The sequence below is a fragment of the Marmota monax genome, unplaced genomic scaffold (assembly GCF_021218885.2).
Source record: "Marmota monax isolate L192 unplaced genomic scaffold, Marmota_monax_Labrador192_F-V1.1 WCK01_AAM20220418_F8-fsc00004, whole genome shotgun sequence".
In the NCBI taxonomy this organism is placed as follows: Eukaryota; Metazoa; Chordata; class Mammalia; order Rodentia; family Sciuridae; genus Marmota; species Marmota monax.
In genome coordinates this window covers 12,822,998-12,840,995 of record NW_026692881.1, presented here as the reverse complement: position 1 = coordinate 12,840,995, position 17,998 = coordinate 12,822,998, and the positions used below count along the sequence as shown (strand labels likewise).

Here is a 17,998-nt window from a genome sequence, read left to right as displayed (position 1 = left end):
AAATGACATTATGAAAAGTCCTGTTTCACCTTTGCCACCTCTTCTATAGTAATCTTGAGTTTTCATGTAAGTTCTCACTAACTTCAGGTTCAAATACAAGAGCTTAAAAAGCTTCATTGGAACATTTTTGCTAGACAAAAGAAACAAAAATTGTGAAATACTAGTAAGGGAAGAGACCACTTCAGAAAGAAATCCAGTTAGTCTTAAGTCTGATAACTATATATAATCATAAATAACTAATGTTAAATGTCAATATTTTTGTATGTGATTTATAACATGTAGAATACTGTATGACGGGAGTTGTGTCTTTTAGGTAGTTTTGGGTTTACAATTTACCCTCAAAATTCAAACAGTAAGCGTGCGGAAACAAAGATAATACTTGATAGCAACTTATACTAGGGTTGCCACCTGTGGTTCAAAATGTACTATATTTTGGGAACAACTCAGGTAAAGTACAAAAAGTAATGAGAAATTTTTATCGTAACTTTAATCTTAGAACCTATTTGGTTAATGCTCTTTTTATTATAGTTCAATCTCTACCCCACTAACAAGGATTACTGATTTTAAATGTGCTACTTAAACTACAGTATCATTACTTCATGAGAACTGACCAATACCCCTAGTCTTGAAATAAGAAAATTTCGAAAAGTGTTAAAATAATCTGGGGAACTTCCTGCATCAAGATGGCAAATTAAACCATTTAAATTCCTCCCTTTCCCAAGTACCCACTGAAATTATCAAACACTACAATAAAGAGAATACTACAAAATGGCTAAAAACTAGAAAAGCATTCTATAAACATATTATGTTTGGTTTAAGAAATGGACAAATACTGAACCAACCAACAACTACCATCTTTTTTTTTTTTTAACCTGAGCTCTGCCTACTATGTTTCCCAGACTCGCCTCAAACTCCTCGCTTCAAGTGATGCTCCCACCTCACATAATCTGAATACTGAGAGAAACTTCTTTTCTATCCAGCAATGAAAAATATTAACTACAATAAAAGTTACTGCAATAAAAAACAAATAAAAATAAATCAAATGATAGAGTAGTCCCCACCTTATCTTGGGGAGGATATATTCTAAGTATCCCAGTGGAACCAAAACTCATGTACTGCTTTTTTCCCTATCATTACATACTTAGGATAAAGTTTAATTTATGAATTATGTAACAAGAGACTGACAACAATAATAATAATACAATAGAAGAAAATGCGTTTTTTTTTTCCTTAAGACTTGAATTTCGAAAATTAAAGGCTCCCTAAATACCAAATAAGATTACCAGTAAGGAGAATATGAAAGTCAATATCTATAATTTATCCTAGTAAAAAAAAATTTATAGGATAAAAATGAAACGCTACCTAAAATGTGATGAGGTAGTTATCTGAAATGGTATTCAATTTTTCATGAGCAACACCAACTTAAAACAGACACCAATATTAATCACAATTGTAAATGCTAGAAGACAATGATTAACAGTTTTTTGAGGGAAAAAGATTAACCCAAGAATTAATTCTATCTCCAGGAAAACTCTCATGTTAGGGAGAAACAATTTTAGAGATACAGATTCAGAGAATATATGACATATGTACTCTCTGTGGAAAAAGTAAATACTTCAACAAATTCAAATTTCAATCAAACTGAAAAGACATCTGTTGAGACCCACAGCCAAAGGGGTCCCAGCAAACTTCCAGCTGCCAGCAAACTTCCAGCTGCCAGCTGATTGGCTCCTCTGTGGTGATGCTCATTGGGCTGTTTCCCTGCCCTTTCAGACCATGGAGCTGCTCATTGGGGGACTCTTTTGGCTCTACCCACGCGACCCAGCCAATGGGCCTCAAGAGCAGGAGGAGTCGGGGAGGTTGAGGCTTGTGGGAAGCTGGTGGTGGCAGTTGGGCTCTGAGGGAATTCCTGAAGAGCTCGTGTGGTGTGGCCTGTGCCACCAAATGCCGCAGTCTGGCTGGGCACAATTCACGAGCCACTTATCAAGCAGAAACTAACTTTATTTTTAGAACACACGCCACACCAGCTCTTCAGGAATTCCCTCAGAGCCCAACTGCCACCACCAGCTTCCCACAAGCCTCTCAACCCCCCCCCCCCACTCCTCCTGCTCTTGAGGCCGATTGGCTGGGTCTTGTGGGCAGAGCCAAAAAAGTCCAATGAGCAGCTCCATGGTCTGAAAGGGCGGGGAAACAGCCCAATGAGCATCACCACAGAGGAGCCAATCAGCTGGCAGCTGGAAGTTTGCTGGGGCCGCTGTGAGCCAATCATCAGCTGGCAGCTGGAAGTGTTGTTTTTTTTTTTTTTTTTTTTTAGGGAGAGAGAAAGAGAGAAATTTTAATCTTTTAGTTATCGGGGGACACAACATCTTTGTTTGTATGTGGTGCTGAGGATTGAACCCGGGCGCACGCATGCCAGGCGAGCGCGATACCACTTGAGCCACATCCCCAGCCCGGCAGCTGGAAGTTTGCTGGGGCCCCTTAGGCTGTGGCTCTCAACAGACATCTGAGGCAATCCTCTAAAATTAGTTCATAATCCAGACCAAATCAATGGAAAAAAGTAATTGTTAAAGTGGAGATTATACATTAAGATAAAATATTTTTTAAAACTCATTGACAAAGGGCTGAAGAATATAGCACAGTTGATAGAGTGCTTGCCTTGTATGCACAAGGTACTGGGTTCAATCCCCAGCACCACCAAAAAGAAAAAAGAAAAACAAAAATCACTCATTGATAAAAAATAGAAATAAAAACAGTGCTGCTGATCCATAATGGGGGGGGAGGCATGGGAAGAATGGAAGAACTTGGGCAAATGGGCGGGAGGGAGGGGAGGGGATATGGGGGCGGGAGAGATGGTGGAATGAGATGAACATGTACCCTAGGTACATGTATGACTGCACATGTGGTGTGACTCTACATCATGTACAAGCAGAGAAATGAAAAGTTGTGCTCCATTTGTATACAATGAATCGAAAGGTATTCTGCTATCATGTATAACTACCTAGAACAAATAAGAATAAAATGAAAAAAGAACAGAATGTTACCCCCCCCCCAAAAAAAAGGAACATTAAAAGAACAAAGAAGAACTCTAAATAAATATAATAAACACCAGAAGCAATGGCATATGCCTGTAGGCCAGCTACTCAGGAGTCTGAAGCAGGAGAATCATGATTCCAAGGACAGCCTGGACAATATAGGCAATATAGCAAGACCCTGTCTCAAAAATAATAATAAAAGAAATAAAAAGCTAGGCATAGTGGCACACATCTGTTATCACAGCTTCTGGGGAGGCTGAGGCAAGAGGATTATAAGCTTGGGGCCTGCCCAGGGAACTTGTCACAAAAGGTTTAAAATTTTTTAGAAAAAAGTTCAGGAAGTAACTCAAGGGTAGAATGCTCCTGGATTTAATCCCCAGTACAAGACAGGGAGGAAAAGAAGGACAGGAAGTAGAAGGTTTAAAATACAAGATAAAAATAGGAGAACCAAGAAAATTAAGAGAAGCAATTCAGGTCTAACACCACAGGAATGGAGAAACAAAGTACAAACAAAAAGAGGGCGGCAATCATAAATTATTTTTTACAGTACTGAACTGTATAAAATCAGTTTCCAGGATAAAATTGTCTTCTATATGCACAGCAAGGCATATCATATGAACCAAGACATATCACTGCAAAAGATTCAGAACAGTAGGGCAAAAAGAATATCCCAAATGTTTATAGAGAGAAAAACAGGTCATATAACAAAAGTTCAGAAATCAGAAGGCTCCAGACTTCTCACAACAACAATGGGAAGACAAAAACAAAGCACAATGCTTTCAAATCCTGAGGTAAAACTTCTAACTGAACATTCTATACTTCGCCAAGCTACTGATCAAGTGTAAGGATAAAATGAAGACATGAAAGAAAAATCTCAAAATTTACCTGCCAGATACCCTTCCTTAAGAAGTTCCTAGAAGATACATTCCACCCAAATAGAAAATAAACAGTAAAGGGAAATCCCAGTATAAAAGCTGGGCATCAGATCACATGTTCCAGGCAGGTCAAAGATGAACACTCATCATTAAGAACTTCACACCATCTTTTCAACCTTAGCACAGAATTCCCAGGTGAGCCAGGCCCAGATCTCATCTGTATTTGACTTGTGTTGATATCTACTGATGGTTTTTCTGTTTTCCTTTCTATGTTCCTATATTCACACTGTGACTCAGCATGTAACTTGTCACATGGTGACCTCAAAAACCAATTTCAAACCAGACTACTCATTCTTCCAGATATCCAATATCTGTCCACACTACAGACCCATCAGCTTCTGATTATGGTGAGCCCTCAAGTTCCTAGGATTCACTCTTGACTTAATACACCAACATCCCCAAAAGGGCTCCCAGTTAACTACCACAAAAGCTAAAGCTAGACTATGGCCCAGGTTCACCTTAGCATCCCCTGGGAGCCTTCATCTAATACCATTGTTACTTTTCATTGCATAGCTAGATGCAAGATTTAGGCTTATTACCAAATTTTCAAAACTAAAAAACTTGGAGTTAATTCTTATAAAAATACCAAAAGTGTCAGAATAGCAATTTTATATGGGTAGGGAGGATAGAACCAAAGAGAACACATTGGTTAACTTAAAACAGTAAATATAAAGGTTATTTGTTTTATTATCTAAGACGTGTATATTTTATGCATTTTTATATAAATATATCTGACAATAATAAAAACACATTACAAAATGGGCAAAGAACAAAGTCACAGAGGACTCTTAAGTGAAAATATGGGCAACATCCGTAGAATCCAAAACAAATTAAAATAAGAAAAATTCTGCCAATCGATTGTTACAGATGTCACATGTTTTTATTTTTTGAGGTGCTGGGGATTAAACTAGGCCCTCACACATGGGAGGCAGGTGCTCCAACACCAAGCTACATTCTTAGCACCGACATGTCATAAAATTTCTTTCTTTTTTAAAAAATATTTATTTTTTAGTTATAGGTGGACACAATATCTTTATTTTATTTGTATGTGGTGCTGGGGATCGAACCCAATGCCTCACGTATGGTAGGCGAACACTCTACCTTTGAGCCACAGCCCCAAACGGACATGTTGTATATTTCTAATGCCCACTGTTGGCCAGTGAAGAAAAAGGAACAGAGGATGGGGACTGGGGTGGGGAGAGGGTAAGAAGATGTAGACACTGAACTGACTTGTAAAGATATTTATTGTGAATAATATTTTTAATTTTTAAAATAAAGGAAGTTGTAGATTAAGGCATGCAATACATTTTTAAATTAAAAGACCCTCATTTCTATGTCATTTTTGTCAGAAGAAATATTCCATGACTATATGTTTGTTAAACATATTTGACAAATCTGGGCTGGAGTTGTGGCTCAGCAGCGGTAGAGCGCTCGCCTAGCATGTGCAAAGCCCTAGGTTCAATCCTCAGCACCACATAAAATAAAATAAAATAAAATAAAAGGTACTGTGTACAACTATAACTAAAAAAATAAATATTTTTAAAAAATAGACAACTCTATATAGAAAGACATTCTCTAAACTACTGATGACATGTTAATTCTTTAGAAGAATGACAGCATGGTATAGCATAAAAGAAACAAACCAAATCAATAGGGAGAGATCATTGGCTTTCCCAAGTACCCTCACTGAAACTAATTACTCTGATATTGCTTGTAGCCATAAGCCTCTACTGAGGTCTGCCTGTATGTTCTTGCCCTTGAATTTTAGGAATCCCTTTTCCTTAAAGTAACTCCTCCTTTCAGCTTGAACTAGTAATTCACTTTGGTTGCTATTACTTAGGACAGAAAGTTGATAGATCAATGCTAACTGTGTTTATTTCACAAAAGGGTAGGTTCTGTAAAGGTCTTTTGAAGAGAAGTAGGACTTAAACATGTAAGAAAGAAAGCAAAAGCAATCTAAACCTGAAAAACAGAAAAGTTGGAAGGAAAGCATTTTTCTCTCAAGTGCTAGATCAAAGAAAGAATGAATGCATAATGGGTGGTTAAGTAAGAAAGACTACAGAGGACAGATGTGAACTTGATATGAAAGGTAACTAGGAGCCATTGTTAATTTATGAGGACAGAGAAGTTTCAAAAGTAGTTATTTCAGAAATATTCTTAGAATGGCACCAGAAGGCAAGATAAATTGGCCAAAGAGTAAAAATAGAGGTGAGAAAATTAGAAAACTAGAGTAACAATTAAAATTAAAAATGAGGAAACAGGGAAGTAGCAATGTTAACATAGGACTCTTACACTGGGTACAAAGAAATTCCCAAAGCAAAATGCCAAGGATAAGGATGATTTGAACAGAGTGAATCAAAAGGAACCATTCCTGGAGAGTTATATTGCTCTTTACAACAAAATAAAAAGCAAAGTCATTCTACAGAGCCTAAAAAAGAAGACTCTATGTGCTACTAACTACACTTTAGTTGGTTAAACACTAAGAAAGAACTAAAAAACTCGGATTTTAGCACAGCCATATTTGTGACTCAGCATGTAACTTGTCACATTACACAGAAAGGAAAACAGTCATGATTTTTTTTTCTATAACTACTGCATTCTTGAGCTACCTACTCTTTTCCTGTAGAGATAAATAAGTATGAAACACTTATATATGACTGGAGATCAAAGTAGCTTGCAGCAGGAAAAAATTTACTGAAAAATACAAGAATCTAGAAAACAAAGCAAAAAAAAAAAACACCCCTAAGACTTATATAAGTGCCCTTGAAATAGCTACTGTCTTCATAACTTGGAAAAAAACTAATGTCTTTTTGTTTTGTAGCTGTTTCAAGTTTTTAAAAAATTCACCAGAGGAACTAATGCCTGTTATGTTTTAAATAAGAAAAAAAGTTTTGTAGAATTGATATACACAACCAAAGCCAGCTCCCTTCCAATCAATGTGGCCTAAAAAGTAACTCAAACACAGAAAACAGAAAAGTAGGCTTAAGTATGCAAATGTAATTTAGTGTACATGTGAGCCACATACCATTAAGGTAGGATGGCATGAACAAGTTTAAAATTAAAGATTAAAATACACAGACACAGTTCCTGATTCAGGGAAACATTTCTCATGCTATGAACTATGATGCATAACTGTTTAATATAAAAGATGCTTACCCATACATACATGCCTTAATTTACCTTGTTCATACTGTTTCCTTTCACCAGGCATGTCATTCCCTTTCCTCTAACTAAATTCAGTAACAGTTGAATATTCCAATTCTCTCCTACAGGGACGTGAGACTTCAGCAATACTCACTAATCTTTCCCTTCCTTAAATACTTACAAAAAGGGTAGTCAGTGCTCACCACCTTATCACGATCTGGTTCTATTTTATTTGTTTGTTTGGATATTTTTTGGTATACTTGGGATTGAACTGCGGGCCTTGAGAATGCTAAGCAAGTGCCTACACAGAGCTCCAGCTCCAGTCCTTTTTCTTAAATTTTATATTTTGAGACAGGGTCTCATTAAGTTGCCAAGGCTGGTTCTGAACTTGTGATTCTGCTTCAGTCTTGCAAGTAGATGGGATTACTGGCATGTGCCTTGGCAAAATGTGTTACATTGTTATGCCATTTCATCTTTTAAATTTAACCTCCCCGGATTATTTATAAACTTATATAACCTTTTTTTATTTTAAATTTAAATTTGTCCTTATTAGTTTTATACACACACACACACACACACACACACATACATACACACACACACATATGTTCTTTGCTGTAACACCAGCATCTGGGATAGTGCTGGACTTATAGGTGGCACCATTAGGTACCAGTCTTTGTTCTAAGCACTGGGAATACAAAAGTCAATGAAGCAAACAAAAATCCCTCCCCTCATGGAGTTAATACTCTACTAGTTATTTAGGTGATAAAGTAAATAAGTTATATATAATACATTTAAAGGTGACAGTTTTCCCTGCAGAAAACAATGAAGCAGGGAAGAAAAGACAGAACCAGAGAGTTCAATTTTAAATATGAAGTCAGGGAGGCCTCACTTAAAAAGGTCTTATTAGGAGCTGGAGAGTGATGTGGAGGCTTTGGGTTCATCCTCAGCAACCAAAACAAAAACAAAACAAAAAAGTATTACTGGAGCCAAAATTTTTTAGTTATAGACAGAGACAATACCTTTATTTATTTATTTATTTTTATGTGGTACCAAGGATCAAACCCAGTGCCTCACACATGCTAGATAAGCACTCTATCACTGAGCCACAACTGCAGCCCCCTGGAGCCAAAATCTTAAGAAAATGAGGGAGCCAGTACTCCAAGTAGAGAAACAGTAAACACCAAGACCCTGAGTGTACAGCATGTCTAGCCTATTTGGGAAATACCAAAAATATCAGCACAACTGAACGAAGGAATGAAAGGTAAAGCAGTAAGAGTTAGGTCAAAGAAGTAACATGGGAGCAGTTGTGTTGGTACACACCTGGAATCCCAGCTACTCAGAAGGCTAAGGCAGGGGGATCACAAGTTGAAGGTCAGTCTGTGCAAACCAGCAAGAACCTGTCTCAAAATAAGAATTTTAACAAAGGGCTGGGGATGTGGTTTAGTGGCAGAGTGCTTGCCTAGTATGCATGAGGCCCTCGATTCAATCACTAGTACTGCTTCCTCAAAAAATAGGGCTTGGGGCTTGATGGACGATGCTGTAAGGACTTTGGTTTTACTATGTATGAGATGGGAAGCTAGTGAAGCAGAGAAGTAACATGAGCCAAATTATTTTTTAAAGAGATCACATTTCAGCATTTAAGAGGGATCTAAGAGCAGAAGCAAGGGACCAGTTTGAAGGTTAATATACTACAACTATCCAGTTGATGAGATGATGGGTCTTGATGAAAGCAATAAGGCATGGTAAGATTCTGAATATATTTTGAAAAATATGACCCATAAGATCAGGTGACATACTTTCTGAGAGAGAAAAAAAAACATATCAAGAATAACTAAAAATTATGACCCCAGTCACTGGAAGAACTGAGTTGCTCTTTACTAAGGGAAAAAAAAAAAAAAAAAAAAGGGACTATGAAAGTAGCAGGGAATTATATCAAAAGGCCAGTGTTAGTTGTGTAAACTTTGAGATGTCTATCTGACATCCAACTGGAAATGTGGAATGTGTAACTGGATATAGAATAGAGGTTTAGGTGGAAGATAAAATTTTAAGAGTCAAGAAGAGATATATGAATTTATATATTTGGAACAGGATGAAATAAACAAGAAATAAATACAGAAGACCAAAGTCTGAGCCTTAAAACATTACAACACTGAGAGGAAAAAGATAAGAACCATCAAATGAAATGGAAAATAAATAAACAGTGAAACTAAAGGTAATCAGAATGTAATATTCTGAAAGCCAAATAAAGAAAGTGTTCCCAGAATAAGGAAAGAATCAATTCTTGTAAAATGAAAAAACTGTAAAAGAAAGGAATGAATGCAGTAACAATGCCTTTCAACAGGTCAGAAAGGATAGAAACTAGTGAATAAGTTGCAATTGAACTTGGAAAGGAGCAAAGTATCATTTGTAGTAACTAGAGAGGAGAATAAAGATGTTAGCAGGTAGGCACACAGGACTGAGAGCTTGTGAAATGCCTGATTAAGTCTACCACAGAGGTTGGTACACTACAACCTGTGGACTAAATCTGGACTGTGGCCTATGTTGGAAATTTTCATTGGAACACAGCCACACACATTCATTTACATATTGTCTGTGACTGCATTCATGTTATAATGTCAGCTGATAACTGTGACAGAAACCATATGGCCTAAAACATTTACTATCTGGCCATTTATAGTAAGTTTGCCAACTCTGGTATAATGGAATATTTCAAATGATGCTCTCCAAATTGAGGGTCAGATAAATGGCCGTGAGGGGAAAAGGTAGGCAAGGGTCTAAAACACAATAACATTTAATAACAAAGTGACATATTAATCTCTATACTATTCCTAGTATCCAGCTCAAAATGAATTCTATAAGCAATCAAATATTGCTTCAGTTTTGTTCTTTGTCTCTTTTAAAATATTTTGATAAATATATTGCTACATTAGTTTTAAACTGGCTGTATTTCTAAAGAGGGTATGGTTTTATCTGTTTATACTGAAAGATCTCTTGAAAAGGGTGAGGTAAGAAAAAAAATATGTATGAAACATACATTAGCATTCCAAGTTAATTACTGTTTTTTAAAAATTCAAAATAGATAAACAACCAACTTTTTTCCACAATGAATGACTTTACACCACTTTGTTACATTTACTTTATGTTTTACCATCCCTAAATGGCATTATCTTAAAAGGAATATAAGCATTTTACTCAAAGAAACCTCTAAGTAAAAAGAAATGAAATTCCTGGTTGGCTTTCTAAATGCCACACATATTTACCTAAAAAGTCAAATCTTATTTGCTACTATCTTCTTACTCCCCCAAAATAATGTTACAAAGCAATCTCCATCCCATCTTGAGTCAGCCAACAATCATTTCCAACTCCACTGTTTCTTTAATTATTCTCTGTGCCTATCAAAACTCCACTTACAAGTCAAAACCCATGTGTAGTTATGACTCCTTTAAAAAAAAACCTGCCTACATGGGCCAACCCTAATTTCCTTCCTAAATGAACTCAGATTTAAAAAAACAACTGTGCATTCATTTATCTGTTTTTTTGTGTTGTTCCCTACACATGAATTTGTATTCCTTATCTGAAAGCACTTTGAGTTCTTCAAACTCCTCTAATTCTTACTGAAATGTTAAGCACAGCACTGATTATTCTCAACGCATGTTTGTTGGTCTGTGTAAACTAAATATATTTCTTAAATGTGCTATATTAGATAAAGTCCACCATCCACTCAGCCTCATTCAGAATCTTAACCATTCAGGCAGCTGCACATACTTACATGTAATAAACACTCAATAACTGTTTGTAAGTTGAATGAAGAAAGAACTAAATGCATGAAGGAATGATGAATAAGTAGTAAGTGAAAAGCATCTTTTATAAGGTAGAGGAAAGAAGCAAATATATGGAGTATGTGAATGACCATGCAATGCACTCACCTTAAATTTATAAGGGTCACATAATCATAAGAACACTTTCTGCTGCAATCCCATTCAAATGAATTACACATGGAATTTTAGCTCAAGAGTCTATGTTCCCTGAGACTGAAATTGGCACTCTATCACTATCCATTTCTCATCTCTATTGGCTTCACATTCTCCCTCTACAAATGGGATTCACATACACATGGGAAAGAATGTCACTAGCTCCCTCCCAAATTAATAACTTCAAAGAAAAGGGAGCTTCTTTCCACATTCATACATCAATTTCAAAGAATTCTAATGGGCTCTGCTTGAGTAAGACATAATCACTGCTGTAACTGGGATGAGTTATAATACTGACAGCTCACCAATCACTCAGAATAGTGAGGGTTGTTTCCCAAATGGTGCAATACTAAACAGACAAAAATCTGTATGTCTTCTACCAGTCAAAACCTACAACCCAATTTTCAACAGGAACTAGTGATGCTTTACTATATTTTGGAGTTACTTAACTTTTTATAAAGCCAATACTTGGTTTTAGCTATTACTACCTCTTGAAATGAGATTCCCCCTGGGAAGCCTATTTAATTCTTTTAAGCTTCTATTCATTTTATGGGGTGATATTGGGGATTGAGCCTGGGGGCCCTTTACCACTGAATTACATACCTAGCCCTTTTTATTTTTTCTTTTGAGGCTAGCCTCCATCTTGTGATCCTCCTGCTTCAGCTTCCTAAGTAGCTAGAATTACAGGCTTGCATTACCAAGGCCAAGTATTTCTCCTAAGCACTTTCATTTTAATATTCTGACACTTTCTCACACAGCCAGACCAGGGAATAGGTTTATTTATTTGGAGGCGGGGGGGGGGGGGGGGGGGGGGGCGGGGGAAGCACTCTATCAACTGAGCTATATCCCCAGCCCACAGCCAGACCAATCACAACAAATTTCTAGTCAAACTTTGCTCATAAACTTTGCAAGATGAAACAATCCAAATCATTTGCTAAGTCATCATACAGCAGTCTCTTATTTACTTCACTACATCCGAAGCTCTTGTTCTAAGTACTTGTATTTCTTTTTTTGAATAATGTAGACCAAATATGGAATATAAAACTCTTAGTATTCAGCATTAGTTTCTCTACTCAGGAACAACACAGTACCCATGTAAATCTTCTAGCAAGAGGCTCAAACAAATATTATAGAAGATGTTATTCAAGTAAAAAACATTGATAAACTGGTACCTCAACTCAAGCTTTGTTGCTCTCTACTCAAAATAGTTGTCATAAATTTTTTGACAAAATTAAAAATTCATGCCTTTGTGAAAAGTGGCCCTGAAAAAGAAAACCATCTGTGAAGATCAAGGAGGAACACAGTTATGATTCATAAAATAATAATGCAGGGTGATATGGTTTACTTCAGCTCTTCAGCTGTTACATACATAATCTTTTTCCTCATTTAGTGCTATATTAATGAGTATATTTAATACCCTTGATGAGAGGAATTTTAAGATACTGAGATACCCAAGAATTCTGGGATTTCAAATATCTTAAGACCTATCAAATACAAACAAGGACATCTGTGTGTGAGGAGTAGATAATCAGTACAGGGTAAAATATTTCCCACTACATTTCCATAGCTTTCCCTCTAATAACATGGATTTATTACCAGATTTTTGCCTTTTCTTTTGTCCACACCAGGATATTCAGATGACTGTCTCCAGGAAATTAGTAATAAATCTATAGTGATTCCCACACCCTTTTCTGACTCATAATGTAGATGCTATTAATATAAATACATATTTCATAATTTTTCTTAGGTGTACTACTTAGCACTGATCAGACCAAAAACACAGTCACTTTTCTGGCCATTTATACAGCTATAAAATAAGTTTCTATCATTTTTATCTCCAGTGTTCATTATTCAGATGCCCCTATTACTACCTCTACATTCATAAAAATAACAAATCTAAAATTCATCTTTAGAGCTTTAAGAAAAATATTAAATAATAAACTATAAGACCAAAAATTACCTTTTGGTTTCTATTAAAAGGAAAACCCATGTATAAATAATTTATTAAGACCAAAAATAAAAAATCTAACTTATAATTTATGAAAACTGATATTTAAATAACTATTTTAGTTTAATCCAGTATTAAAACATATGAACTTACTATGTAACAAATCAAATACTTCAGGTATTTCAGTCTTTACAATACCTCTTTCTTGAAGGAATAAAAGGCACACAATTTAATGCTTGGACAATGTCACAATCAGCAACCGTGATCAAAGGAAGAGATGATTATCTGCAAACAAAATGCAAGATTTTAAAATTCTGATTACAAAAACTGTTAGTGAAACATTTCTGTACTCAATTCGGTAACATTTCACATTCAATATAGCATAATTTTGAAAAACCTCCTCTCTGAACCTATGCATATTACATTGTCATTGATATCCAGTGACAACATTATATATTTACAAAAGTTACAACTCAAAGCTTGGAATCAATCTAGTTAATACCTTTATTTAATATGAGAGGGAACATTAGTCTGGCCCAACCCTGATATCCTACTACCATATTACCTCTTACCAATTCTCACTCTGGTATAATGTCCTATGAAAATTGCTCATCATGTGAAGTCAATATCCCATTCACTGCCTACACACCTGGATCAGATAATAAGTAAAATTTCAACATTTTGTAATAGTCCTTTTCTTCTGATTATAGTGTTTTGTCAATAATCTTTTAGTAGAGTACCTGAAGGAACCTAGGCAAAATTCAAGTCTCATATAATTAAAAAAAAAAAAAAGTTGTATTAGTGCCTTAAAGCACACAATACTCCAATGAGAAAAATTCCAAACAAATACAAACCAAAAAATAACAATAAAGGTATGTTAAAAGGGCATTTTAAGTTGTATTTTGAAGTCAAATTACAGATACAGGCTAAAATATTTCTCTTCATATTTCAAAATAGAAAAACTTTGGGCATCATAGGATACTATTACCAGAAAAGACAGGATATGAAATGTGACATAGTAAAAATCTGAAGCACTTCTACATTCATACAGTAGATATTCATTGTGGTCACTGTCCTTTTATCTTTTCATACAACCATATATAAAATGTTTTGAATTGGTAATTACAATCTTAGCAAAAACCAACGTGGTCTACTGTTTACCTTCCCCCACAAAATGCCAATGCCCTGAAAATATCAATGCAACATAATGTCTGTAAATTTCAGGGGAAAAAAGATTTGCTGAAAGAAAATGAACCCATTTGTATAGATCTGGAATTAAACTCTGACAATGACAAGGAATTTCCATGAGTCAATTAAAATGGTAGTTATCTATTCAACCTGAAGATATTAACTTTACGCTCAAATTAAACCTCTTGCTGCAGAAAAGGTAATTCAAACAATATCTTATAGATTATGACTAATATGCACAGACTCTCAAATTAATTTCCTAACCTGATGTGTTTGTTGTCTTCACTGTTCATGACTAAGACAATCATACAAAGTTCAACATTCTTATGAATCCTTTAAACACTAATTTCATTTTCCTAGAGTTTTTTTCTTTTTTTTAAGACTTCTGGTAAGAAACTCAACCATGTTTTCACTAAAATGGTTCACAAACACTAAAAGACCAAATTTTAAACATAAAAAAGGGAAACCGAGCCTCAACTTTTGTTTTTGGAACTTTAAAGATACAACTGTCTCACTGGTCTACTTAAGACCTAAAACATTTTATCTTATGTACATTCACCCCCATATACTTTCAATTACCAAAGACACCTAGTCAGAGACTACCTACTCGACAAAGAGGACACCATGTTAAGAACAGTTTCAAAATGGACACTTCAAGTGCAAAAAAGCCAGTTACACCAAAACTCATCTGCCATTGAGTGTGGTTGGGGTCTACAGGTAAGAGCACCTTTGCCCAGCTCTTAAGGGGGCGAGAAGGGTGCGAGCGCCAGGGAGCTTGGCACCTCTGCAAGAAACAGCCCCCAATGACCATAGACTGAGACCATAATAGGGATGCCGTCGAGTCGGGCTAGCGAACCTACAGCTCGAGGGATGGGGCCTGAGGGGTGCCCATGCAGTCTCGACGAGCCGCGGTACCCGCCGAGTGGTGCTTCGAGCGCCGCGCGCCCCGCTTCGCCCCAAACACCGCGCCCGATCCGCCCCTTCCTCCGGGGTTCCGCTGCCCCCTCGGGCGCGCGGAGGCACACTGTGCCGCGCACCCGCCCAGCCCCTAGGATGTGAGAGAGTGGAGAGTTCAAAAAGCTCAGACTTAAAACAACCCCCAGCTACGAAGCGAACAGACCAGCCCTAGCAGCCTGCAAAAGCGCTGAATAAAAAGACTGACTTCTCCAGAAAAACTTTGCAGCAAGTTAGGCGGAAGCGCTGCATGGCCGGGACTATTTTAACAGGCGCTTCCTATCACAAGAGGCGGATCCCCTAGCCCGTATTGGGGACCCGAGAGCCCCCACAAATTCGCTCTTTGGCTCCTAGCTGGTGCTCTAGAAGTCCCGGCATCCTAGCCGGTTTGGGCGGTCCCGCTCACAGGGAATACCTGTCGTGGTCCCCATTGCCTGCGAGTCCCTGATGGCGGCCATTACCCTTCCATCCGGGTATTTCCGGAAAGCCGAGCGCAGCGCTATCGGGAATGCACGTTGCGGCGGAGGGATCCGCGCTGCACCTGAGGCGAGCGGAAGACAACGGAGGCCGGCTGGGTCCGCGCCTCATCTTGGCGAGAGTAGGCCATAGAGCGGGACTCTCGGCTGAGTTCTGTAGTTAGCGCTCTACCCTGTCTACTGACTTGTTGCTCCCCATTTTGCTCACCAGCAGCTGCAGAGATCCTACTGCCAATGAAATGGCAGACAGACGTCCATTCTGGGCTCTTCAGAGTAGACACCAGAAGCAGGAACTGTGTGCACTTGGCAAGCTCTTGCTGACTGGGAATGGTCTCAACTCTGAGATTTTAATCAGTTCCGGTTTAGCAAATGCCGTCTTCCCACCACTGGCCACTGACAAGCAGATTTTAGCAGCCATTGAAGCCCCAGTCAACGAAAGAAGCTGCCGTCCACGACGCTGGGAGACGTGTTGAACTCCCAACTTATACATATTTAACAATTGGTCTAAAAGTTGTCTTTACAGTGAGAGAGGCTCTCGTCCAAATCAAAGGAATCTCCCCCCCCCCCCCCGCATTCCCCAACAGGACTAGACCAAGAGTACAAATGTGGCCCCTCTTCTCTCCTTTAGAGCATTTCAGAAATGCACCCTATTAAATCAGTCTCATTCTTTACACAAATTATCTTTCTTAAAAAAAAAAACAAAAACCCACAAGTGAGTCTGGCAGCAACTGTTACTAACTACAGAAAAAGAAAAGAGGGGTGGGGTGCAGAGGGATATGACAAGATATTAAGGGGTGTTAAGATGACATTTTTGGATTCTATTTTATGTTCTGTGTTTGTTTTTTAAGCATGTGTATCATTTGTAATATTAAAAAAAAACTTTAAATGATAGGTATGATGAATACTTTTCATTGTCTTAGAGTATGCTTTGGAAAATTTCGATCCATAGCCATACACAAGATTTTCTCTATCCTTTAATAAAAATAGCATGTGAAGGATCCTCATTTTGTCTTAGGAAGCTCTATTTCTCACTGTGCCTGTTGATCTAAAAATTCCACCAAGAAAAGGAGAGTAGTCATAAGGAGAAATTCTTATGTAAATGTCAAAAGGGACACGGTGGAATGATAAATATGTTTACAAAATGGATTTTCTTTTGACTTATACAACATCCCTCTCTCTCCCGGTCTTCAATTCTAATCAAGCCAGAAGCAGGCATGCACATGGTAGAGGAAAGGGAACCGATTTTGGGGGGGGTTAATGAAAGATGATTGTTGGGCAAAGTTTGTTTTGATGAGGTTTTTGTTTTTCACATTAAGTGCACCCTCTCCTTCATTCACTGTACCTTTTACTTATATGTATATATTCATCTATAAAACTTTGCAAACCTCCATGTATATTATACAATAAATAAAGTACATTTATTAAGTAAATTGAATATTAGATCTACCTTATCTTTCCCCTTTCCTCTTCTTTCATCCCTAATACACAAACTTAGTAATTCTTTTGCTTTCCTCTTAGGTATTAAACCTTGAAGTTAGCAAAGAAAAGGAGTGAAACAGGAAGGAAAGAATAGGACTGAAAGAGAGAAAGGGAAGTGCTCACTTCAGCAGCACATATACTAAAGAGAGAAAGGGAAGAACTATAGGGGCTGGGGTTGTGGATCCTCAGCACCACATAAAAATAAATAAAATAAAGGTATTGTGTCCTAAAAACTAAAATTTTTTTTTAGAAAAAAAAAAGAACTACAAAAGAAAGCTAAATAATAGCTTAAGAAAAGATTCTGGAATATTTTATACTTGAGAAGAATAGTTAATAGGGATAGGGTATCTAGATTAATGCTTTAAATAGTTGGTTCTGAAGACCTGAATGCTATTTATTAGCTTCAGGGCATTTGATCTCTAAAATTCTCAGTTACGCAAAACACACTTAACCATTGGTTGGAAGATTGCAGCATAATCCTTTGCACATACAGTAATGTAAGTGATACAATAATGTTGGTGGTGATAGCACAAAGTTTCCATCTTAATTACAAACTTCGGCTTTTTTTAGTTGATTCTTTTTAGTTATATGAGACAGCAGAATCTATTTTGATATAATTATATAAGCATGGAATATATGTTGTTCTAACTCAGAGCCCAGTACTTCTCCTTCTCCTTCTTTTTCCCCACCCCTACTCCCTTCCCTCTATTGATCTTTCTATATTTACCCATAGTTATTTTTTAATTAATTTCTTGTGGATGTATACATGGTGAGAGTCACTGTGGTACACAGGAAAATTATGTCAGATTCATTCCACTGTCTTTCCTTTTTCCATCCTCTTCCCTTACCTTCATGCCCCTTTGTCTAA

At 37.1% G+C, this 17,998-nt stretch overlaps 1 protein-coding gene across 6 annotated transcripts in view; it reads right to left on the bottom strand.

Annotated features, from left to right (window-relative positions):
* Positions 1-15,901, bottom strand: part of Znf518a (zinc finger protein 518A) — a 29,104-nt gene extending 13,203 nt beyond the window's left edge. The window contains exons 1-2 of one of the 6 annotated variants that reach the window (XM_046450376.2): positions 15,860-15,901; positions 13,232-13,318 (exon numbers count right to left, since the gene is read on the bottom strand). The gene's annotated coding sequence lies outside the window, so the exon portion shown is untranslated. Of the gene's footprint in view, positions 1-13,186; positions 13,319-15,081; positions 15,510-15,590; positions 15,717-15,859 lie in introns of those variants that run through there. The other 5 variants (XM_046450375.2, XM_046450371.2, XM_046450372.2 and 2 more) reach the window with 5 other exon arrangements.
* Positions 15,902-17,998: the final 2,097 nt, after the last annotated feature.